This window comes from Rhinopithecus bieti, unplaced genomic scaffold, assembly GCF_001698545.2.
Source record: "Rhinopithecus bieti isolate Rb0 unplaced genomic scaffold, ASM169854v2 scaffold_53, whole genome shotgun sequence".
NCBI classification, from domain to species: domain Eukaryota; kingdom Metazoa; phylum Chordata; class Mammalia; order Primates; family Cercopithecidae; genus Rhinopithecus; species Rhinopithecus bieti.
The window spans coordinates 1701313-1727851 of record NW_016803161.1 but is presented as its reverse complement, the minus strand read 5'-3'; the positions used below and the strand labels follow the sequence as shown (position 1 = coordinate 1727851).

Genomic DNA, 26539 nt, shown 5'->3' with positions numbered 1-26539 from the left:
TTTTTTTTTTTTTTTTTTTTTGAGACAGAGTCTCGCTCTGTTACCCAGGCTGGAGTGTGCAATGACGCGATCTTGGCTAACTGCAACCTCCATCTCCCGGGTTCAAGTGATTCTCCTGCCTCAGTCTCCCAAGCAGCTAGGATTACAGGCACCTGCCACCACACTCGGCTAATTTTTGTATTTTCAGTAGAGAAGGGGTTTCTCCATGTTGGCCAGGCTGGTCTCGAACTCCTGACCTCAAGTGATCTGCCTGCCTTGGCCTCCCAAAGTGCTGGGATTACAAGCATGAGCCATCATTAAATATAGTTGTCCTATAATGTATTTCTTTAATCCTCAGACATATTAATGCACATAATAAATACTCAACCACTATTTATTTGGATTCTATCATATTATTTTCCCACATAAAATTCTATTAGGGCATCCCATTCCCAGTTTGTCTAAGTTTTCTTTGCAGGGTTCTTAGTCTCTCAATCCCATTAACAATGGTGTTCACTAGAGTTTTGTCCTAGGGCCTCCTGGACTCACTTTCCACTTTCCTTGGGGTTTTCACCTACATCCACAGCTGTGGCTGTCAACCTTCCCTCCTTCCCCAGCACATATGTGTTAAATGCCTAGCATATGCCAGGCACTCTGCTATCTTATGAAAAACATAAACATGTTTTCTGCCCCAGTGAAATTTATATACAGTTGAGGAAAGAGAGAAAATAACAAGTAAATAAGCATAGAATATATTTATAATCTGTGCTGTGAAGGAGGTCAACAGAATGACTGGGGTGACTTACTTTAGACAGTGAAGTCAGGGGTGGTGTCTCCCAGGAGATCCAGATCTAAATGATGAGAATGAATCACAAAAAGAGGGGGAGGAAGAGAGATATTTTTGGTGGAGGAAATGACAACACGAAATTTCAGGTGGGAGTTTGGTGGTACTCAAGGAGTTGGAAGACCTGAGGGACTGCAGCAATACAAGCGAAGGAAATAAGCCCAGACATCTAGCAGGGACTGGATCATGCAGGACCTTGCAGGCCATGGAAAGAATTTGGATTTATTTCACTGACAGTGAATCACACCACATATCAGGAAATGTGTTTTAAGAAAATTGTTTTTCTGTTCTGTGGAGAATGGATTGGAGAAGGCCCTGGAGTAGAATGATTTTAACAGGGTGAAACACTTGAGATTTCCTCCCTTGTCAAATGGAAGACAATGTTGTTGTTGACTATGATCAGGACAGTGGAGTCAGAGAAAGTGGAGAGATTAGAAATACAGAAATACAATGGAGAAGATTTACATCACAAAATGCCCCACTGCCTCCAAATTGTTGTCAAAGGCCAGAGATATAAAGCCATGATTTTGAGCCTATTTTATGTTGTGGTGCTGAATGTATAGACACACTGATGAAAAGTTTCATAATTTCACATTTTCATTAGCAATATGTTTGTAAGGAATAAACCAGAAACTTAAAATAAATAAAGGCACTCAAATTATACTTAGAGAAACACACTATTTCTGAGGGTTTTGAGAATACAGCAGCGGGACTCCTAAAAACTGTGTATTTAGGTTTTAAGAGAACAATTAAACTCCTGATAGATTACTATAACGGCAAGTATAGCTAAAATTTATTGTGCTCTTATTGTTTTCCAAGCTATGTGCTAAACACATATTTGCACTGTTTTGTTGAATTTGTTAGAATACTCAGACTCTGAGATAGAAATTAGTTAAAAAATCAACTCATAGTGGGTGATATCACTTAAAGTATCTATATAATGAAATACTTTTCAGATATTAAAAGTATCTTGGTGGCTCACGCCTGTAATCCCAGCACTTTGGGAGGCCAAGACAGTTGGATCACTTGAGGTCAGGAGTTGGAGACCAGCCTGACCAACACGGAGAAACACTGTCTCTGTCTCTACTAGAAATACAAAATTAGCTGGGTGTGGTGGATGGTGCCTGTAATCCCAGCTACTTGGGAGGCTGAGGCACGAGAATCACTTGAACCTGGGAGGTGGGGGTTGTGGTGAGCCCAGACCACACCATTGCACTCCAGCCTGGGAAACAAGAGCAAAACTCCGCCTCAAAAAAAAAAAAAAAAAAAAAAAAAAAAAAAAAATTAAATTTTTTTAAAAAAAAAAATTTAAATTTAAAAAAAAAAAAAAAAAAAAAAACTTAATGTCTTTAACATAAATAATTGTAATGTTAAATAAAAAGAAACAACACTACGAAAAAAGAGAAAGAAATCAACTAAAATGTTAACAGGTAATAACTGACATTTAAATACTTTATGGGTGTCACTGGGTGATGTAATGAACAATTTTTTATTTGTAATTTCCTATATTTTGTAATTTTTTTCCAAAAATGTTGCTCTTACAGTTGCAGAAAAATCAGATAAATGCTCAAAGAGGTTGCACTGATAGGTCTGTAGCCTTATTGTGCTTTCTGCAGCAGAGATAGAAACACCATCTTATCCTAACCTGACAGCAATTGTCAAAAACATTATAACCACTTTCATTGTGATTCCATGTTCTTGGATAGTTAATCTGATTATAATTTACTTTCAATGTGTATTTATTAGCCATCAAATGTGAGAATATAATGCCCAACCAGTGAGAAGCTCCCTGGGAACTTAGTTGTTTATATATCATGCTTGTGGCTATAAACCAAGAAATTGCCTCTAAACGTTTGGAAACATCTAAAACCCAAGGTGACTTGGGTATAACCTAAAGGAGGCTGCCCTGGAATGTGATTGTAAGCGAAACAAAATCAATTTTATTTTATCTGCCCAGAGGAAGATTGTGAGAACAGAAGGAAGATGATGACTGGCTACACGGAGGAGAAAGGTCTAAAGATTTGAAGGTTGTCAGTGTTTATCAGGCACTGTCTAGGGAAGAGGCATTGAATCTGTACTAAACATGCTGGTTGTTGTAGAAATATACCTTATTTTAGGATAGTATTAATAACATTGACTGACATTTATTGAGTGCTTACTATGTGTTGGCTACTGTATTAAGCACTATATTAATCCTTTCATAAATCTCTCCAGATTGATATTATCCCCATTATCAAAATCAGGACATGCAGCCTCAGAAAGCTTAGGGTCATACAAGTATTATGTGATGCAGCTGGAATTCAAATTCCAGTGGCTTAACTGTAAGAGTCCCTGCTTCCATTACTCTGTTAGGCTGCACTTATGGCCTTGAAATATCCCTTAAGGTTATTTACTTTCTTATTCTCTGGTTCTTTGCTAAACAAACAAGCTGTCAATTATTAATTTGGCTTCCTACATGTTCTGATCCTGTAAAGGAATTATTCCATTACAAATGCACTGGCATTTGGGCTTATATGTCATCCTTCCATGAGTTTAGTAAAAAGTGAATCATAAAATATGATTATGCAATACTTTACTGAAAATCTGCCCTTCCTTTTCATTCTGATGGCTATTTCAACAGAAGTTGTTCCCTAGACTAATGCTACTCCCACTGTAGTCTGTGAACTGGTGCCCATCTATGAACTGATCTGAGAGGAGATAAGCATCGAAATCAGGAGCAAGCATTTAAAAACTTTTACAGCAATTTGACAGGGTAACTTTATTTCTATTGAACTTAATTTCAAAAATTAGGCTTTGTGGCCGGGTGCAGTGGCTCACACCTGTAATCCCAGCACTTTGGGAGGCCGAGGAGGGCAGATCACCTGAGGTCAGGAGTTAGAGACCAGGCTGGTCAACATGTCAAAAACCCATCTTTACTTAAAAAAAATACACAAATTAGTGGGCCATAGTGGTACATGCCTGTAATGCCAGCTCGGGTGGCTGAGGCAGGAGAATCACTTCAACTTGGGAGGCAGAGGTTGCAGTAAGCCTAGATGGTGTGCACTGCTTTCCAGCCTGGGCAAGAGAATGAGACTCTGTCTCAAGAGAAAAAAAAAAAAAAGGCTTTGTGTTTTGTTTTTTTACTTTTCACTTCTCTCTTTTTTTTTTCTTTCTTTCTTTTTTTTTTTTTGAGACGGAGTCTTGCTCTTGTCATCCAGGCTGGAGTGCAATGGTGTGATCTCAGTTCACTGCAACCTCTGCTGCCTGGATTCAAGTGATTCTCCTGCCTCAAGGCTGATTTTTTGTATTTTTAGTAGAGACGGGGTTACCCCATGTTTGCCAGGCTGGTATTTTTCACTTTTCAAGTAATTTGTTTTATTGGGAGGCACTATTGTAAATGATGAAAACTATGGAAATTGGTTAGATATGTTATGAAGTACATTACCATGAGGTACCTTCCTTAGTCTTTCATGAATGAGGCCACTCCCTAATCTTTGACAATATTATATATTCCTGGTATGTCCATCCTGGGTTGCTGTTGTCAAGAAAAAACACCATTCTGGCCAGGCACGGTGGATCACCCCTGTAATTCCAGTACTTTGGGAGGCTGAGGCAGGAGGATTGCTTGAGCCCAGGAGTTCGAAACCAGCCTGGGCAAACCTGCCTCAGACTCCCAAAGTGCTAGTATTACACGTATGAGCCACCACGTCTGGCTGTGAAATTCATTTTTTTCTTTTATGAGATGGAGTCTCATTCTGTCACCCAGGTTGGAGTGCAGTGGCGTGATCTTGGCTCACTGCAACCTCTGCTTCCCGGGTTCCAGTGATTCTTCTGCCTCAGCCTCCTGAGTAGCTGGGACTACAGGCATACACCACCATGCCTGGCTAACTTTTGTATTTTTAGTAGAGACGGGGTTTCACCATGTCAGCCAGGATGGTCTCCATCTCCTGATTTCATGATCTGCCCACCTCGGCCTCCCAAAGTGCTGGGATTACAGGTGTGAGCCACTGCGCCTGGCCGTGAAATTCATTTTTTAAACCAAATGATTTTTTCTTTGCTGCTATTTAAGCCATTTTTCTTTTATTTAGTGTTCATTGTGAAAAGTAAATTTTCTGTTTTTACAAGTAAGGATGGAAATAAAACTGTCAAATAGCTTTATACACTATCACTTCCCCTAATAACTCCACTGAAGTCCCTGCTGTTTACAGGTATCATTATATTATGATTCTTTTAATTAATGTAGAACAGCTTTAATAATCTTTGTTACAAGGGAGTATTTATAAGATATATTTTTCTTCATTAGCATGTTATTTGTAAATGTGAACTGATTTTGGTGAAGTTAAACTTGTTAATTTCCCGCTAATGGACATGGTGAACATCAGTGATTCATCTCTCCAGTGTTCTTTTGACTGATAAGGGGAGCAGAGTGAGCAAAATGATCTATCCTTCATGCCTCCATACAGTCAAGCCATCCTTATGGCCTTTGATGTGTCCTGTTTAAAGCTATTCACTCTTCAACATTTATTCAGTGCTTACTATGTGCAGGCACTGTAATAGACACTTTAGGAGCATTATGTAAGTCTTACGACAATCCTACTTGACAGATGAGGAAACTCATTCCATATCTTTATTTCTTTCTTGAAACTCTCTTGTTTTGCCTACATTTATGGGGGCCCCTGGGATGGCCTGTCTTCCTCTGCCTTGCTGCCCTATAGGTGTTGGTATTTTAAAGAATATTTCCTATTCTTTCTCTGCCATTCTCATATACTTTACAGTTTCAGACTTACTTAGAGGACTTATTTGGTCTCAACTTCCAAACATTCAGTGATGACTCTAAGATGTGCTTCCAGTAAAGTCTTCTCTTCTGAGCTCTGGGTGTATATATATTTCCATGGAATGAACTGAGGCACCTTATATTCAACATGGCTTAGATTTAGTCAATAATCTCTCTTCCCCCATGAGACCTGTTCATCTTACTGTTATCATGAGACAATGACTGGAAACTTTGTCCCTCAGGTGCTCAAGCCACAGACATGGCAGTCTTACTAGACTCCTCCCTTTTCTTCTTTTCTGTCTGACTGGTTACCACATTCTATTGAGACTGGAGAGCAGTGGCTCAGAAACTGTCCCCCTCCTTCTAATTTTTTATTGTCAAAAGCATTATTTGTTCATTTGCTGCTTCCTTCCTTCCCTGCTTCCTTCTCTCTTCCATCCCTCCCTCCTTCCCCCTTTTACTTCCTTCCACAATATTTTCTGAGTTGTACTGCAATAACTTAACTCAATGACTTGTCTTGTCCCATCTAATCCACCCTGCATTTGAAAAATGCATATGTAGTCGGGCACGGTGGCTCACGCCTGTAATCCCAGCACTTTGGGAGGCCGAGGCGGGTGGATCACAAGGTCAGGAGTTCGAGACCAGCCTGGCCAATATGGTGAAACCCCGTCTCTACTAAAAATACAAAAATTAGCTGGGCATGGTGGTGGGTGCCTGTAGTCCCAGCAGGAGAATGGCTTGAACCCAGGAGGTGGAGTTTGCAGTGAGCCGAGATTACACCACTGTACTCTAGCCTGGGTGACAGGGCGAGACTCCATCTCAAAAAAAAAAAGCATATGTTCAGTGTCATTTTAAAAAATACATATCTGATCTTGCTGTCCTCTTGCTCAAAATCCTTCAATGATCCTACACTGACTTTTAGACAAAGTCCCAACTCTTTTGCAAGATGTTTAAATATTTAAGACTCTTCAAGATCATGACTGCCTTATAGCCCTACCTCCTGCTGCACTCCATTATGCTTTCTAGATGTTTGAAACCAATCGTGATTTCTAACATATATGCCACACTTTCTCAGACCTCCATGGCTTTGTATTTGCAATTCCTTTTACCTGGAATGTTCTCTTGCTACTTCCCCTAAAACCTAATGTTAATTTTAATTTTTATGAAATGTAGTTTCACTCTGTAGCCCAGGCTGGAGTGCAGTGGTGCGATCTCGACTCATTTCAACCTTCATTCATATATATGTGTGTGTATATATATGTGGAGCGATTCTCGTGCCTCAGTCTCCTGAGTAGCTGGGATTACAGGCACACACACTACACCAGATAAGTTTTGTGTTTTTAGTAGAGACAGGGTTTCACCATGTTGGCCAGGCTGGTCTCAAACTCCTGACCTCAGGTGATCCACCTGCATTGGCCTCCCAAAGTTCTGGGGTTACAGGCATGAGCTGCCATGCCCACACCTAATATTAATTTTTAAATTAAATTTTCCTGATTTCCTCAGCAACACAGATATTCCATTCCCTGAACTTCCATTGTACCTTGGAAATACCTCTGCTGCAGCATTCATTGCTTGATGATAATCATTTTTTAAACATCATCTATCTCCCTCATACCTTTTGAAGATCCAAGGCAGGGGCTGTGTTCTGTTAATTTCCCTGTGCTTAACACAGTGCTTGGCACATAATAAGTATTCAATAAGAAACTAGCATATTTTATGCTATTATTGTTTCATGCTTGATTTCAGGATGTTTGGATGACTCTGCTAGTGTTTGGTAGAAAACAGAAACCCTGAGAAACAGGATCTGGCAGCAGACAATGAGATTAGAGGATGAAATCAAGAAGTGATGATGATAACAGATGGGTTTATCTTCGATAGTATCACCTAAGTGCTACAGATTGTTTACTAATTTCTGCTTGTCATATTTGGGCATTTCTTGTAAAAGGCGATTAACAATTCACTTTTACGTTATTGTTTAGAATAATCATACTTTTTATTCTTTGAAATGAATAACAAGAAGTGACAAGCAGTATCAGTGACTCAGGAATAAATTATTGATGTAGTACAGATTCACCCAAAGCGATAGTGACATGCTGATCTCTTTGGCAAAGCCTTTGCTCAGAGAATTTTAGACTTAACTTCCCCTGTGGTATCATCCTCCCATTATGCATTATGAGGCATACAGAAACCATGCCCTGAGAAAATACCTAACAAGGCACACCTAGGGCAAGTTTGCTGTAATATCTTTAAGTTGTTTTATTAGGCAGAGCATAGTGGCTCAACGCCTGTAATCCCAGCACTTTGGGAGGCCAAGATGGCAGAATCGCTTGAGCCCGGGAGCTTGAGACCAGCCTGGGCAACATAGTGAGACCTCATCTCTACTATATATACACACACACACACACACACACACACACACACAAACACATAGGCAAGGAAAAAAAAAGCCAGGTTTAGTGGTATATACCTGTATTCCTAGCTACTCTGGAGGCTGAGGCAGGAGGAAGCCTTGAGCTGTGATTCTGGCATTGCACTCCAGTCTGGGCAACAAAGCAAGCGCCTGTCTCAAAATAAAAAAATCACAGTAAAAAATTTTTTTAAATTAAGAAAATAAATTGTTTTCTTGTATTAGGGTGATTAGATTTTTAGATTTGCAAAACGTGAACTTGAAAACTGGAGTAACTTTTTGGAAATTTAGGGAAAATATTTCTATTATCTTTATTGTGTTATACCAAAGAAAGGGTGAATAATATTAAAGTTTAATTGAGGCTGAGTACGGTGGCTCACTCCTGTAATCTCACCACTTTGGGAGGCTGAGGCAGGAAGATCACTTGAGGCCAGGAGTTCGCCAGCCTGGCCAACATAGTGAAAGCCTGTCTCTACTAAAAATGCAAAAATTAGCTGGGTGTTCTGGTACACAACTATAATCCCAGCTATTTGGGAGGCTGAGGCAGGAGAATTGCTTGAACCAGGAAGGCAGAAGTTGCAGTAAACTGGGATCACACCATTGCACTCCAGTCTGGGTGACAGAGTGAGACTCTGTCTCAAAAAAAAAAAACAGTTTAATTGAGAAGTGAATTGCATATGTTCTGTTGACTAGTGGGTAATCTATACATAAATTGAAATTACTGACCAATCAGTGGTATTGATAAAGAGCTTATTTAAGAACAGATTTTACAATACAGAGGTCCCTCTACTTATGATGGTTCAACTTTTATGATTGTCTCACTTTTGCCATGGCTGTACTGAGATATTAAATGCATTTTCAACTTAAAATATTCTTTGACTTAAGATGGGTTTATTAGGACATAACCCAATTGTAAGTTGTCAAGAAGCATCTGTATTTACAATAGTTTTCCTTCAATTGCATCCTTTTGGGAAGAGAAAACTGGTAGGTGGCTACTGTACTTATAGGACTTAACTCAGTATGGCAAATATCCTGTGATAGTCACACCCTAATTAGGCTTTTATTCTGCAGCCATGCACACAATTTATGATACTATGAAAACCATTAGAAATGACCCTTAAGGTTCTTAGTTTTTAAAAATTCTTGGCTTCTACATAGTTATCTTTTATTTTAAAGTGGTTTTTATCTTTGCAAAGCACTGTAACTACATAACCCAGCCTTTCTACCTGCAATGGTCATTGTAAAAGGAAATTGTGAAGTGTTTACGTCTACATGCCTTTTTGGAGGAGCTGAGATTTAAAAAGCTGTTAGAGTGATGAAAGGCAGCAAATGCAGTACGGTGCTGGGGAATAAAATTTTTCTAAACATAAGATGAACAAATTTTAGAGCCATGCAAAGGTAGAGCTGGAAAGGCCTGGAAGATCCTCCAATTATACCTCAGGGAAAAAAGCTCTGGAAGGATAAGTGACTCACCCTATCCAAGTGCTCACAGAAAGTGGCATTTATCTCAGAGCCAATGGGAGGTCCTCATAACAGAAATGAACCTTGCATTTCCATGCAATTTAACTCCTCAAATGATTTCCCTTTTATTATCTGATTGCACCTCTTCCCGACTCTAACACTGCATTGGGAGGAGCTATCCCGTTTTACTTAAAAAGAGATTAGAATTCACCGAGTAAATGAGCCACTCAAAACTTAAAACTGGGCCAGGCATTATGGATGATGCCTGTGTTACTGGCACTTTGGGAGGTGGAGGCAGGGGGATCACTTGAGGTCAGGAGTTTGAGACCAGCCTGGTCAACATGGTGAAACCCCAGCTCTATACAAAAAATACAAAAATTATCTGGGTGTGGTGGTACATGCCTGTAATCCCAGTTACTTAGGAGGCTGAGGTGGGAGGATCACTTGAGCCAGGGAAGCAGAGCTTGCAGTGAACTGAGATCCTGCCACTGCACTCCAACCTGGGTGACAGAGCTAGACCATATCTGAAAACAAAAGAAAACAAAACGAAAACTGAAAGCTGAACTCCCAGACTCATTGTTCCTTTCATAAAATTGGGATCCATAGGTCTATTAATTAATATACAAATTTCTCTGAGGCTGTGGCCTCCAAGCCCTTTAGAGGCACTTGAGATGATTTTGATTCACAAGGTGGGGTCTGTGAATCCTAAAAGCTCCCAGGTACTGTTGCTGTCAGGTAGCTCATCATTGCTAGACAGAGTGGATGTATGCCTTTGGTAATACAAAGTTGATATATCATTCAGGGAGACAAAATCCTCCATAACTACTGCAATAGGCACAGAGATTTTTTGTGGTGCCAAGAACTATGATAGCAGCGGCAGCTACACTGGCAGTAGTAATACTTCCGGTAACCCAGGCCTCATGTCATTTATACAAATGGATGACTGAAGACACTGGAGAAAGGGAGATACTTTTTGGGCATCAGGAATTTCAAGGATTTTCCTTCCTATTAGTCTAGATCTAATCTAATGACTGTGACAAGAATATTGAATGGTTAAATATTCTAATTTCCAGTGAACTCTCCAAAGGTCCTTGTTTCATTCTAAAAATCTGTTTCAATCCTCTAATGATGGAAATGTTTGCCCTGGAAAGTCATGTACCTCTACTCAGGGCAGCCTCTAAAGATCTACAGAATCCATTTTCTTTGCTGAGCCAACTAGATCTTCTTTGGAGAAGAAAGGGTCAATTAGCACTATTCTTATATTACCAGAAATGAAGAGCAATTGCTTTGGGAGTGGAAAGATGAAAAGAAAAGGAGGTATGAATCTTCTAGGAATACATGGAATAATTGCTGCTTTGCTTGGCTGTGTTCTGATATCAACCACATGTTAACAGAAACCATACCATGTGATTCAGAACTTCCGGCATTGATGCTAAAAACACAATTGTCTCCTTGTATGATTCTGATATAATTTCTGTGAAAATCTACTATACACCAGCATTGCCTAAGAGGTGGATATACAAACATAAATAAGAGTAAGATTGTCCCCAAAAGTGACCCATATGTAAACAGTGACAATACAGCTTGATAAATTGTTCCTTTTTTTGAGACAGAGTTTCACTCTGTCACCCAGGCTAGGTGTGATGTCAGCTCACTGCAACCTCTACCTCCCCGGTTCAAGCTACTCTCATGCCTCAGCCTCCCTAGTAGCTGGCCACCACGTCTAATTTTTGTATTTTTAGTAGAGATGGGGTTTCACCATGTTGGCCAGGCTGGTCTTGAACTCCTGACCTCAAGTAATCTGCCCACCTTGGCCTCCCAAAGTGCTGGGATTACAGGCGTGAGCCACCGCACCCGGCCTAAATTATATAATAGATGTTCCTTATTGTGTGCTGTGGGAAGACTGAGGAGAGATACCTAATTCGGCCTGGAAGGTTGTAATGTGGCAGTGGAGGTAAAGCCCTTGAAATAGTCTTCTAAGGATTTGGGACTTCAGTCTAGAAGAAAGTGTATAAGAATTTCTGGTCAAGTTTTGGACAAGATACTCCCAGTATTATGATAAAAGAACATGAATAGAATGCTTTTCATATGCTTTGAGGTTTAAGAGAGACCAGAAGCTTGACAAGAATAGAGAAAATTTCTACTGTAATGGAATATACTTAAAAAAAACTGCAAAACTAAATTATAACTAAATACACTTCTGGTGAGGATTGTAAAGTCTTTTTATTGCCTCTGAGAGGAGGCTACCATCTGTTACTTTGAATATTTGTGCTTTCAGTCTTCTGAATTTTTTAAAATTTAAATTAAAGCACTGAATTACTCCTCCCCTCCCCAGATATAGTCAATGTCTATGGAAATTTCTAGATTGGTAATTGGAAATTTTCAGGTGTGGTTATAAGCCTCTTAAAATAAGGCCAACTGATACTACTAACTTTGATGCCCTGCTATTTTTCTTTCGTATTTTCTGTTTTAAACAACTGTAGTCATAACCTTTTGAATAACCTGCGTCAACTACGTTAATTGTACTCCATTACAATTATAATCCCAGGCTGGGCAATGGTTTTGTTTAGTTTGGTTATGTTCATGACACAATTTCCTCTTCCTTTCTCCTCTCCTACAATCCGGTGAATTTTAAATCATAATTTACCTTTCCTGCTTCTATACACAGATACTAAATTCCAACTCCCCCAACCTAATCAGTGATAATACAATAAATTCTTTACCAGGAACGTACACATTCCTTAGCTGTCATTCATTAGTTAGAACATCAAGATCTAAATATGTGTTAATGTCCAGGGAAAGCTGACAAATTTAGCAACACTGAGACACTAAAATAGCTATACTGCATGACAGGATACCAAACTGACTTTCATTAACCTGTCTTGGCCAAGAAGAACTTTATTTTTAGGCCACCCATGTAACTGGTTATTTATAAGGAGGAAGCACATTGACCTTTGGCTTTCACTAGTGAAACATACAGTCATGGAGACCAAAATTGTGTGTGAAAATCATTCAGTGACCATAGGAGATTCTACCTGAACCCAAGTCGCCAACAGCATCCTGTTACTTTATGGCCCTGAAGCATGGTTTCGGGTACAAAATTTCAGCCTTGTATTAAAAGCAGAGCTTTGACATCAACAGATTACATTAGACTAAGCTGTATCACACAATTACTGAAGACTTATTTGATGATGCAAAATTTGTAGTTCAAAGTTGAATAGTATACTTTGGAGGAAAAAATGGTTTGAATACAATCGACATACACAGATATACATTCTCTCTACTACTTTGCAATTTTGGTGACAAGTTAAATACAGTTCTGGTACATCTGTATGAAGACTCTTGTGCAACTACCTACATCATAGTTCCCAAGAATATTCATTTAAAAAAGGTTATGATCATAAAACAATGTTAAAAATAATGAACTTAATATGATAGAATCCTAGTTTTGAGACAAAATATTTGTATATGGGGAAAAAAGCATGGAAAGAAATATGTGAAAATGCGTATAGTGACTATTTGTGAAATCAGTATGAATTGTGGATGTTTTATTTTCTATTTTCTATTTTTTGTTGTTGTTGTCCAAATTACCCACAGCGGCTGGGTGCAGTGGCTCATGCCTGTAATCCCAGCACTTTAAGAGGCCGAGACAGGGGGATCACCTGAGGTCAGGAATTCGAGACCAGCCTGGCCAACATGGTGAAACTTTGCCTCTACTAAAAATACAAAACTAGCCAGGCGTGGTGGCGCATGCCTGTAGTCCCAGCTACTTGGGAGCCTGAGGCAGGAGAATCACTTGAACCTGGAAAGCAGAGGTTGCAGCGAGCAGGGATTGAGCCACTGTACTCCAGCCTGGGCAACAGCGGGAGACTCCATCTCCAAACAATAACAGCAAATTACCCATAGTGGCTTGTAATACTTTCATAAATAAAAAAACCTATCAACAGTTTCCAAAAGGTCCAGGTAATTATGGTCAAGCATGTACGATTAGATTCTCAAAGCAAAAATAAAGGTTATTTTAAAAAAAAGTACGGGACTGGGCACGGTGACTTATGCATGTAATCCAAACACTTTGGGAGGCCAAGGCAGGCGGATCACCTGAGGTCAGGAGTTTGAGACTGGCCCGGCCAACATGGTGAAATCCCTGTCTTTACAAAAAACAAAAAATTAGATGGGCATGGTGGCAGGTGCCTGTAATCCCAGCTACTCAGAGGCTGGCGCAGGGAGAATTGCTTGAACCCAGGAGGTAAAGCCTGCAGTGAGCTGAGATCATGCCACCGTGCTCCAGCCTGGGCAACAGAGGGAGAACCTGTCTCAATTCAAAAACAAACAAAAAAACAAACCAAAACCCAATATCACTATGGAAATGTTTAAAAACAAACCTCCTATTCACATATGCACTCCAACCAAGGCTCGAGGAGCTCTTACAGGCCCTTTATCATGAAAGCTCGTGTGGCCTACTCACCCCTCGATGTAGCAGTGTTCTTTCTTCAGGCAGAGTCGTCTGAAGAACGCTTCAACCTTTGTAGCTTCACCCTCAGGTAGAGTCGTCTGAAGAACGCTTCAATCTTCGTAGCTTCACCCTCAGGTAGAGTCGTCTGAAGAACGCTTCAACCTTTACAGCTTCACCCTCAGCTCACCAAATGGTGACCCAAGCCTCTTGCAACTCCTTTTATACTCCAGAAAGGGGTGGGGGGGGGGCACACCTTTTCTTCCCTGGTTGATTACATTATCTCTGATTAATCACATCATCTTTTTTTCACACCGCCGTTAATTGCAATCCAGGGAGGGGCTCATGAAGCATTTTGTTTTGAATCTATTATGTAGATTAAAAAACCAGTCACTGAGAGTTATCTAGTATGGCTCACATTTCTCAGTTTTAAAGTTTTTCTTTCAATATTTTCATTTGTTTAAACTTTTCAAATGGACACATAATAATTGCACATATTATGGAGTACGTAGTGATGTGATACATATAACATATAGTGATTAATTAGATCAGAGTAGCGTATCCATCATCTCAAGCATTTATCACTTTTTTATGTTGTGTACATTCAATATCCTCCTTCTGGCAATTTGAAACTGAATATTATTGTTAACTACAGGCATCTTACAATGCTACAGAACACTATAATTTATTCCTATGTAGTTGTAATTTTGTATTCTTTAACAAATCTCTCCCTATTTTCCTCTTCCCTCTACCCTTCCAAGCCTCTAGTATACCCTGTTCTACTTTTTACTTCTATAAGATCAACTATTTTTTTTTTTAGCTTCTACATATGAGTGAGAACATTCTGTGTTTAACTTTCTGTTCCTGACTTATTTCACTTAACATAATGTCCTCCAGTTCTATCCATGTTACTGCCAATGACAGGATTCCATTTTTCTGGGGATAAAGAGTATTCCATTGTGTATATATACTACATAAAGGTTTTCTTTCTTTCTTTTTTTTAAAAAAAAAAAAAACTTCAAATCTTGTCAATATTTTATCATCTTTAAAAATAAATCAGGCTCTCTCCTCCTGCCAAAAGGAAAGAAGGCCAAGGGGAAGAAGGTGGCTCCAGCCCTGCTATCATGAAGAAGCAGGAGGTTAAGAAAGTGGTGAATCCCCTGTTTGAGAAACAGCCTAAGAATTTTGACATTGGATGGGACATTCAGCCCAAAAGAGACCTTACCGGCTTTATGAAATGGCCCCGCTCTATCAGGTTGCAGCGGCGGAGAGCCATCCTCTATAAGGGACTGAAAGTGCCTCCTGCAATTAACTAGTTCACTCAGGCCCTGGACCACCAAACAACTACTCAGCTACTTCAACTGGCCCACAAGTACAGATCAGAGACAAAGCAAGAGAAGAAACAGAGGGTGTTGGCCCTGGCCAAAAAGAAAACTGCTGGAAAAGGGGACATCCCCACTAAGAGACCATCTGTCCTTCGAGCAGGAGTCAACACCGTCACCACCTTGGTAGAGAACAAGAAAGCTCAGCTGGTGGTGATTGCACACGACGTGGATCCCATCGAGCTGGTTGTCTTCTTGCCTGGCCTGTGTGGTAAAATGGGGGTCCCTTACTGCATTACCAAGGGGAAGGCAAGACTGGGCCATCTAGTCCACAGGAAGACCTGTTCCACTGTCGCCTTCACACAGGTTAACTCAAAGACAAAGACGCTTTGGCTAAGCTACTGGAAGCTATCAGGATGGATTACAATGACAGATAAAATGAGATCCGCCGTCACTGGGGAGGCAATGTCCTGGGTCCCAAGTCTGTGGCTTGCATCGGCAAGCTTGAAAAGGCAAAGGCTAAAGAACTTGCCACTAAGCTGGGTTAAATGTACACTGTTGAGTTTTCTGTACATAAAAATAATTAAAATAATACAAATTTTCCTTCAAAAATTAAATCAGGGTTGTGTTTACATTAACTTAACCTTTTCTGAACTTCTACCATGTACCCTGGTACTCTGGGCTGTGCTTGGAGAGAGGAATAGAAGGAAAAACAGGACATGGTCACAGGCTCTACACAGCTCACAGGCTGCTACGATGGAGACAAACAAAAAAACTGAGAGCATCTATGTAGGAATGTGGCATAAGGATATATAAATACTGCTGTGAGTAGCGAACACTTTAGAGTGCTTGCCTGGTGCCATTCTAGGCCTATTCTACATATCAATTCATTTTATCCTCACAACAAACCTATGAGGTAGATCTTGTGATGTTCTTTACATTGCAGATGAGGAAACTGAGGTACAGAAATGTTATGTCACATAGCAAATAATTTGAATCTGGATTCAAAGCCTGACTTCAGATTATAACAGACAAATCACAGTAATGCAGAAAGTGCTATAGTAGGGAAAATAAGAAGTGCTAAGGGAAATCAGAGAGGGTCATCTAATTGAGACCTAGGATTCAAAAAAGGCTTTCATGAAGAGGTTACGACCTCAGAGCTGAGTTGTGGCAGAATAGTGGGTTCTGGAATATGGGGGATGTGGGCAGGAAAGAAACAGGGAATGCCTAGAGGGAATGAAACAAGTTCCTGATTGTGAAAGAATTTATATTCCATACTAGGGAATATGAAATGATGAGATAATGGGGAACTTTAAAGGCTTTTAAGCAAGAAAACCTTAAATCAAATTTGTGATTTTTAAATAAATGTTGGAGAGAGCAAGAACAAAGGCAGAGAAATAAATCTGGGGTCTGTGTAGCATTAAAAAATCCTCCCCTGGCTGGGCAAGGTGGCAGATGCCTGTATCTCAGCACTTTGGGAGGCCGAAGCAGGTGGATCGCTCGAGGTCAGGAGTTTGAGACCAGCCTGGCCAACATGGTGAAATCCTATCTCTACTAAAAATACAAAAATTAGCCAGCATGTTGGCACACGCCTATAGTCCTAGCTACGTGGGAGGCTGAGACAGGAGAATCACTGGAACCTGGGAGGCGCAGGTTGCAGTGAGCTGAGATCGCACCATTGCACTCCAGTCTCGGTGACACAACAAGACTCCATCTCAAAAAAAAAAAAAGAAAAAAAAATCCCCCTTACTAGCCTTAAACTTCTGAACTCCTGAAAGGCATTCTCTTAAGTGTGATTAATTTTATTATATCTGAGAAGCGCAGAGCCAAAATGGTGCCTGTGAAAGAGAATGCTCAAATAAACTTTTGATGGAAAATAAGTGAAAACCATCTATCACTACTTTGATCCACAACTTTTTAAAAAAGAATGTTTTCTCAACTTTTTTAAGGTGTAAAGCGTAATTGACAAAAATTAAATATATTTATGGTTTACTGTGTGCTGTTTATATATATACACACACACACACACACACACATACACATTGTGAAATAAAGCTATTTAATGTATCCATCACCTTACATAATTTTTTTGAGATGAGAAAATTTAAGATCTAATCTATTCAAAATTTTCATGTGTGTAACACATTATTATTAACTATAGTCACTATACTGGGTAACAGATCTCCAGAACTTATTCATCCTAACTGAAAGGTTGTACTCTATACTTTTTTTTCTTTTTTTGAGACGGGGTTTCGCTTTTGTTGCCCAGGCTGGAGTACAATGGTACGATCTCAACTCACTGCAACCTCTGCCTCCCCGGTTTAAGCAATTCTTCTGCCTCAGCCTCCCAAGTAGCTGGGATTACAGGCATGTATCACCATGCTCAGCTAATTTTTATGTATTTAGTAGAGATGGGATTTCACTATGTTGATCAGGTTGGTCTTGAACTCCTGACCTCAAGTGATCCACCTGTCTTGGCCTCCCAAAGTTCTGGGATTACATGCATGAGCCACCGTGCCTGGCCAAATGTTGTACTTTTTAACCAACATCTCCTGATTTTCCCCCAATCCTCAACCCCTGGCAACTACCATTCTATTCTCTGCTTCTATGATTTTCACTTTTTTAGATTTCACATAAGAGATCATAGAGTCTTTCTGTGCCAGGTTTAATTCACTTAGCAAAATGTCCTCCAGGTTCATTCATGTCATAGCAAAGAACAGTATTCTTTTTTAAGGTTAAATTGTATTCCTATGTGTGTGTGCATATATACTGCATATACACATTATGTATATGACTTTCTTTATCCACGTTTTAAAATCTACATTTTCTTTATTTGTTGACTATTGTGAATGATGCTGCAATGATCAAGGGAGGGAAGATGTCTCTTCAACATACTGATTTCATATCCTTTGGATATATACCCAGAAGTGGGATTGCAGGATCACATAATAGTTCTATTTTTAATATTTTTAAAACTCTGAAACTACTTTCTGGATATTCTTGTTTTAAGAAAATGAGTAAATATATTTTGAATAACAGAACCAGGTTTCTTTTATTTTCTTTCCTTTCTTTTTTTCTTTCTTCTTAGAGCCAGATTTCTCACTGCTAGAGAAAAGTAGATACAAATATGGAACATGGGAAAGCTAGAATGAATCTTGGAGTGTTAGATTGAATTTTGAGCATGTCTAATAATATTCAGATTTCGGTTCCTAAATACTATTTTCCCCTAAAAGGAAACAGGCCTTATTGAGATATTACTGGTTCCAGGGCTGGGTCAGGAAAAGTATAAGACAAGACTGGAAATTTCTTCCTTCCTTCCTTCCTTCCTTCCTTCCTTCCTTCCTTCCTTCCTTCCTTCCTTTCTTTTTTTCTTTCTTTCTTTCTTTCTTTCTTTCTTTCTTTCTTTCTTTCTTTCTTTCTTTCTTTCTTTCTTTCTTTCTTTCTTTCTTTCTTTCTTTCTTTTCTTTCTTTCTTTCTTTCTTCCTTTCTTCCTTTCTTCCTTTCTTCCTTTCTTCCTTTCTTCCTTTCTTCCTTTCTTCCTTTCTTCCTTTCTTCCTTTCAACAAAGTCTTGCTCTGTTGCCCAGATTGCAGTGCAATGGCACGATCTCAGCTCACTGCAATCTCTGCTTCCCAGGTTCAAGCAATTTTCCTGCCTCGGCCTCCTAAGTAGTTGGGATTACAGGTGTGTACCACCACATCCAGCTAATTTTTTGTATTTTTAGTAGAGATAGGGTTTCACCCTGTTGGCCAGCCTGGTCTCGAACTCCTGATATCAGGTGATCCACTTGCTTCAGCCTCCCAAAGTGCTGGGATTACAGGCACGAGCCACCACGCCTGGCCTAAGAAATTTCAACGCCCAAAATTGTTTGAGCCAGAGACTAAGAAAGTACTCAAAGGCAGAAGAAGAAAAAGACATGAAAAGGACACCAAAATCTGCTTTAAGAGACTTCCAGTTGCCCCAAAGCTGGGATGATTTGAGTATCAAAATAAAAGAAGATAGAAACAGATTATAACTCACTGAATAAAAGGAGAATCAATTAGTACAAACTTAAATAAGTATTTGAGCAAGAAGGGAAACCTCCTTACAGTAGAATGCCAATTGGTACATGCTGAAGAAATGGCAGAATTAGAAATCACCATTTGGAAATTATCATGGTAATAATTTAGGACCAAATCATCAGAGGATGATAAAACTAGTGGATGAAAGTTTGATATGTAATATGATATTTATATAACTTTAAAGTATCTCTTCGGAGGCATTAATTGTAAAGGGAAAAGTAGTTATTTTGGAAATCTGGTAGTCATCACCTTGACCAAGTGACCAAAGTTAATATCTTTAGTAATGGGAGAAATTAACATCAAGCATTTCCTGATAGGATACATGGAGAAGAAAATAACATCACTTCGGGGATATTCCTGCCAAACAAGTATATCCTGAATCTAATCATGAGGAAACATCAGAAAAACCCAAACTGACAAACATTCTATGTATAATTGGCTTGTAATAATCAGAAACATCAAGGTCATATAGAAGATAAATAATGACTGACCTACTATTAAGATCAAAGCAAACATGACATGACAACTCTAGCCAGTCTGAGACCCAGGTTTTAATTTTACTATAAAGGATATTACTTCGACAACTAGAGAAATCCTAGCTAGTGTGGATTAGCTAAGACTACTGTATTGATGCTAATTGCCTGATTTTGATAATTGTGCTGCAGTTATATAAGAGAATATATATTCCTGTTTTTGGACCCTGCGATTTTAGGACGCTGAAGTGTTAAGGATATCATGTCTGCAACTTACTTGCAAACAGTATAGAGAAAGAAATAGTGTATGTACATACATAGAGAGAGGATGATGAAACATGTGGCAGAGAATCTGAGTGAGAAGTATGCAGGAATTCTTTATATTTTTCTTGCATCTTTTCTTCATATCTCAAATTACATCAAAGAATGTTTAGAAAACTAAGATGATTTGTGGTAAAGCCCTCCGGACAATTGTCCGAGGGACAGTGTCTGGTAGTTTTTACTCCCCACCATCGTAAGTAGAATTAGGGCATACCAGCTCATAGGCAGAAAAGGAAACTCCTTTACATGAAATATGGGGTTGGGGGTGGAGAATTACAATGTGGGAAAGAAAATGAGTGGTTGACATCTGAAAGTTCATTAAACTTCGGACTACTTTATTTCTCTATATTTGTAAAAAAGTTGATAAACAACTCCTAAAAACAGAATAACAAGGGACTATTGATGCCTTTGTGTACAAATAAACACGAAGAGTAAAATGAAATATACTTTGAGGATCTAAAAGAAACTCTTATTACATTGTGAGCTGGGGAGAAAGTTGCTAGAAATTAAACTAGAGGCAGATAGGTAGGAGAATGTCATTATAAGTTTCACTTGACTTAGGAGGCATTACCTGATTTGCCCCAGGTGTTTCAGTAAAAGATTAGGGTTTGCTTCCCAAATATTGGACTCTTGACTGGGGAACCAATTGGATGAATGGGCACAGTGTGTAGGTCACAATCTTCTTTCCATGTTCATGTGATATATCCTTCTTCACGTTCAATCATCAGCACTCTGCCCTATGAATATGTAGATGCATTTATTCAATGAACAATTATTATTCTTCCTGTCAGATGCTGTTCTCAGTACGAGACAAAATAGTGAATAAGTTAGATAAGATCCCTTTTCATAAAGAGCTTTTATTATTTATTTATTATTTATTATTTTTTTATTTTATTTTTTATTTTTTTTGAGGGGAGGATCTCCGCTGTGTCGGCCTGGGCTTGGAGTGGCAGTGGCCGGTCTCAGCTCCACTGCAAAGGCTCGCTGGCCTCCCGGGTTCACACCATTCCTCTCGGCCTCAGCCTCCCCAAGTAAAGCTGGGGACTACAGGGGAGCCCGCCACCTCCGCCTGGCTAGTTTTTGTATTTTTTAGTAGAGACCAGAGTTCACCATGTTAGCCAGGATGGTCCCTCGATCTCCTGACCCTTGTGACTCCGGGCCGTCCTTGGCCTCCCCAAAGTGCCTGGGGATTACAGGCTTGAGCCACTGCGGCCAGCCTAAGAGCTTATATTTATATTTTAGTGGGAGGATTAGACAGTAAACAAGATCCAAATATTTCAATATGACTATAGCAACTTTTGAAAGGTGCCAAGAAGGGAACCTGCAGGATGATATAATTGAAAGAAAGAAAAAGAAGTTTTCAGATCTTCCCTGAGGAGGGTTCATTTTAGTTGATGTCTGAATGATCACAAAACGTCTGGGATGGAGGGGTTTCCTGGGATAAAGAACTTTCAGTTTTAAAACAGGGACAACTCTGGCAAACTGAGACATGAGACACCCTAGCACATGACTGCCTTATGTTTCAAAGGAGCACTCTAATTTGTGGATGAAATGATGTCACAGCTTTGTTTTAAAATAATCCAGCCAGGAGAAGGTGCAGTGGGGGATGTAGTTGAAAAAAGATTGGCTATATGTTAATTAATGTTGTGATGGGTAGTGGAACTCATTATACTATTCTAAATTTGTAGTTTGAAAGTTCAAGAAGATAAAAATAAAAGGATGCTTCTGGTTGTTTTATAGAGAATGGTTTGCAAGGGTTAGGAACACGAGATAAGAGGCTAGAGCAGTAGTTTAGGAGACGTGATCATGGCTTGGATGAATCAGGCAGGGGTGGAGGTGGTGATAATATGTGATGTATTTTGTATATACAGCAATGGAAAGGATGTAGGATTTGTGAAGAAGAATGGATTTAATATGTAGAGGTCAGTGGAGAGTTTGGCAAAGGAGATTGCAAAAAGGCAGTCGGTGAAGGAAGACAAAGCAGCGAGTGTTGGGTCAGTGAAAACTATGCGTCAAGGAGAAAACTGGTCAACCATGTGAAGTGCCAAGGAGAAATTAGGTGGAATAAGGTTAGATCATTGAGTCTTGGGGCAAAAACTGAACTCGAGAGAGATTGGAGAGAGGCAACATGGGAAGAAGGAATCCAGAGAGGTTGGACTCGAAAAGTTTTCTGTGACTTGGAAAGGGGTAGATTATTAAGTCAGATTTAGTAGTTTTGAGTTCAAAGGAGAGTTTTACTTATTTATTTAATTTTTAAAAAGTTTCCATAGGTTATTAGGGAACAGGTGGTGTTTGGTTACATGAGTAAGTTCTTCAGTAGTGATTTGTGAGATCACCCAAGCAGTATACACTGCACTTAATTTGTAGTCTTTCATCCCTCACCCACTTCCCACCCTTTTCCCCTGAGTCCCCCAAAGTCCATTGTGTCATTCCTATGCCTTTGCATCCTCATAGCTTAGCTCCCACTTATGAGTGAGAACATACGATGTTTGGTTTTCCATTCCTGAGTTACTTCACTTAGAATAGTATTCTCCAATGTCATCCAAGTTACTGTGAATGCCACTAATTCATTCCTTTTTATGGCTGAGTGGTATTCCATTGTGTATATACCTCAGTTTCTTTATCCACCAAATGAGAGTTTTTAAAACATGGAGGAAATTCTATGCAAAAAATTCATGTGTATTTACCACTATATTTTAAAAATGGCAAAAAAGATGGCAGACACTAGAAAATGGTTGTAAGTTGATGGAAATGACATAATACAGAGGGAAATATTGATGATGTGAAAGAGAAGCAGGGGTGAAGCCATTAAGGGCATAAGAAGGTTGGCTTTCAGAAGGCAGTAGTGACATTTCACAGTAGTAGGAAGGAATGGTAAATCTATTAATAAATGCATCTTTTTTGATGGAGTTGGATGGAGACAGTAGGGCCTTGCCTTTCTGATTGCTTCTAATTGCTCGGTGAAATATATGATAAGTTCATCAATCAAGGGGTGATACATGAATGCAAAGAGGTTGGAAATATCAGTCCCAAAATCTGATATTCCATTATTAGTGCTAGATTCCTTTGAGACTTAAACTGCTTTTCTTGAGACAAGGTCACCCAGGCTGGAGTGCAGTGGCGAGATCTCGGCTCACTGCAACCTCTACCTCCTGGGTTCAAGCGATTCTCCTGTCTCAGCCTCCCGAGTAGCTGAAATTACAGGCGCCTACCACCATGCCCTCCTAATTTTTTGTATTTTTAGTAGAGATGGGGTTTCACTATGTTGGTCAGGCTGGTCTTGAACTCCTGACCTCATGATCTGCCCGCCTTGGCCTCCCAAACCTTTCCTTAGCAAAATTATCCAAAGAGAATGGGAATCTAGGGCACCTGGCTAAGAGGGAGACAATGGGAGATACTGATACGAGTAATGGAAGAAGAAAACCTGCTTTGATTGTTTTCTCTCTTCTAGGATGAGATGCAGATTTCTTTTAAACTATAAAGAACTCAGGTTGAGTTAATTATCCTCCTTAGTTTATGGCACACTATTCATCCTGTGAGGCCTTCCTTCCTTCCTTCCTTCCTTCCTTCCTTCCTTCCTTCTTCCTTCCTTCCTTTCTTTTTTTTTGACAGAGTCTCGCTCTATCACCCAGGCTGGAGTGCAGTGGCGCGATCTTGCCCCCAGGGATCTAGCAATTCTCCTATCTCAGCCTCCCGGGTAGTTGGGATTATAGGTGGCCACCACCAAGACCGGCTAATTTTTTTTTATTTTTAGTAGAGATGGGGTTTCACCAAGTTGGTCCTAATAGAGACGGGGTCCTATTTGCTATTTCTACGTCTCCTCGCCATCCTCATGACCATTCTGATGTGTTTGATGTGCATCCTGTTTTGTGTGCATGCATTTTAACTTACATAAATGGTATTGTGATAGAAATCTCATTTTGTGTCTTTTTTTTCTTTTCTTTTTTCATTTGTGAGACAGGGTCTCTATATGTCGCTCAGGCTGGTGTGCAGTGAATGGAGCAATCTTGGCTTACTGCAGCCTCTGCCTCCTGGGTTCAAGCAATTCTCCTGCCTCAGCCTCTTGAGTAGCTGGGATTACAGGCACGCACCACCACGCCTGGCTAATTTTTTTATTTTCAGTAGAGATGGGGTTTCACCATGTTGGTCAGGCTGGTCTCAAACTGACCTCAAGCAATCTGCCTGCCTCAGCCTCCCAAAGTGCTGGGATTACAGGAGTGACCTATCGTGCCTGGCCCCCCCTTTTTTTTAAACCCAGGACTGGATTTTAAGATCTATTTATGATTCTATATACATCTGGGCTCCTGCTTTTGCTAATGGTTGGATGGTAGGCTGTTTAAGGAGTAAGTGCATCTACCACATTTTGTTTATCTACTCCCCAATCATGTACACCAGATTCCATCATCATCCTCAAACATGTCTCCCTTTGGATGTTTAAAAGTTCTTAGGGATGGATACTCAGGAGCTAAAGTGCAGGGGCATGGTGTATAGTTATATTGATTTGACTAAGAAACTCCAGATTGTCTTCCGGAAGGCTGTATCAGTGTCCACCATTCCTATTACCCCCACCCCCAAACCCTCCAACACTTGGCATTATCCAACTTTCCAATGTTTGTCCATCAATGGATCTAAAGGGTTATGTCATAGTATTATTATTTTTTAAATATGTATACCTCTGATTGTTAAGTTTAAACATATCGTCATACATTTGCTGAGCTTTTGAGTTTTTTTCTGAAGACTGCCTATTCATATCCTTTGCCTATTTTTTTTTTTTTTTTTTTTTTTTTTTTTTTTTTTGAGACAGAGTCTCCCTCTGTTGCCAGGCTAGAGTGCAGTGGCATGATCTCAGCTCACTGCAACCTCTACCTCTTGGGTTCAAGCAATTCGCCTACCTCAGCCTCCCAAGTAGCTGGGACTATAGGCAACGCCACCAAGCCTGGCTAATATTTTTTGTATTTTAGTAGAGACGGGGTTTCACCATGTTGGCCAGGATGGTCTCGATCTCCTAACCTTGTGATCCGCCCGACTCACCCTCCCAAAGTGCTGGGATTACAGGCATGAGCCACCACACCTGGGCATCCTTTGCCTATTTCTTTTAGATTTCCTGTTCCTTGTTGATTTGCAAACCATAAAGAATAATGATTAATCCTGAAGGCTAGTGATTACTCCTATGATTGAGGTTGGAAGTGGGATGGAATCCTGGAGGGAGATATAGGGGATTTTAACTACACTGTAATGTTTAATCCTTCAGGTTAGGTGGTAGGTCAAGTATACTTATCGAATAACTCTTTATATCTTTGTTAATATTACATGTTATGTAATTTTAAATAAATTCTACAGGTTATAATTTATTCATTATTCTAAATCAGTACTTTTCAGGCCAGGCACAGTGGCTCATGACTGTAATCTCAGCACTTTGGGAGGCCAAGGTGGTTGGACCACCTTAGGTCAGGAGTTCAAGATCAGCATGGCCAACATGGTGAAACCTCAACTCTACTAAAAAAACACAAATTAGGCAGGTGTGGTGGCACACACCTGTAATCCCAGCTACGTGGGAGGCTGAGGCAGGAGAATTGCTTCAACCAAAGAGGAGGAGGTTACAGTGAGCTGAGATTGCACCACTGCACTGCAGCCTGGGCAACAGAGTGAGACTCTGTCTCAAAAAAATTAAATAAAAATAAATAAACAAATAAAAATTATTACTTTTCAAAATGTGGTTCCCATACCTAGTATGATCAGCAACACCAGAGAACTTGTTAGAAATGCAGAATTGGCTTGGACTTCAGACCTCTAGAATCAGAGCTCTGGAGATAGGGCCCAGAACTCTGTGTTTTAACAAGCCTTCCATGTGATTCTGGGAGAGCTAAAAGTTTTGAACTATTGTAGGGGAACACTAAAGCACATTTTCATGCTGTCTTAAAAAATAAGAAAATCTCTTTTGCAGTCTCAACTGTTTTTTTCTTTTTGCATGCTATTTCTTGGTATTTGCAGTATTTTATATGCTTGGACCAAGTTTTCCTCCCTCCCTCCCTTCCTCCCTTTGTTTCTTTCCTTCCTTCCTTCCTTTCTCTCTCTCTCTCTTTCTCTCTTTCTTTTTCTCTCTCTCTCTCTCCCTTCCTTCCCCCTCCACTGCACAATTTCTGGTTCACTAGGTCTGGAATAGGGCCTGATGATTTGCATTCTAACAATTCCCAGGGGACGTTGATGCTGTTGGTCCAGGAACCACATTTTGAGAATTACTGCTCTAGTGAAAATTTGAAAACCATGGTTAGATGGGTTTTGCCTCGACCAGGAAATACTTCTACTCTCCCCGCCCTCTTAAAAATACTTGTAAACTTAAGAATGGTTAAGAACAGTATTCTCCTTAATTCGTTCACTTTATCATCATAAATCCATGGAAGCCCCTTTCATTTTAGTTTTAAACATATTTAATTTAATTTTAATTTAATAAATATTTAATTTTAATTTT

At 39.7% G+C, this 26539-nt stretch overlaps 1 protein-coding gene and 1 pseudogene across 1 annotated transcript in view; one reads left to right on the top strand and one right to left on the bottom strand.

Annotated features, from left to right (window-relative positions):
- Positions 1 to 26539, bottom strand: part of PTP4A1 (protein tyrosine phosphatase 4A1) — a 52619-nt gene that overhangs the window by 16842 nt on the left and 9238 nt on the right. The window contains exon 2 of the mRNA XM_017867564.1: positions 13910 to 14260. The gene's annotated coding sequence lies outside the window, so the exon portion shown is untranslated. The remainder of the gene's footprint in view (positions 1 to 13909; positions 14261 to 26539) is intronic.
- On the top strand, positions 13840 to 15921 carry LOC108526476 (60S ribosomal protein L7a pseudogene; annotated as a pseudogene).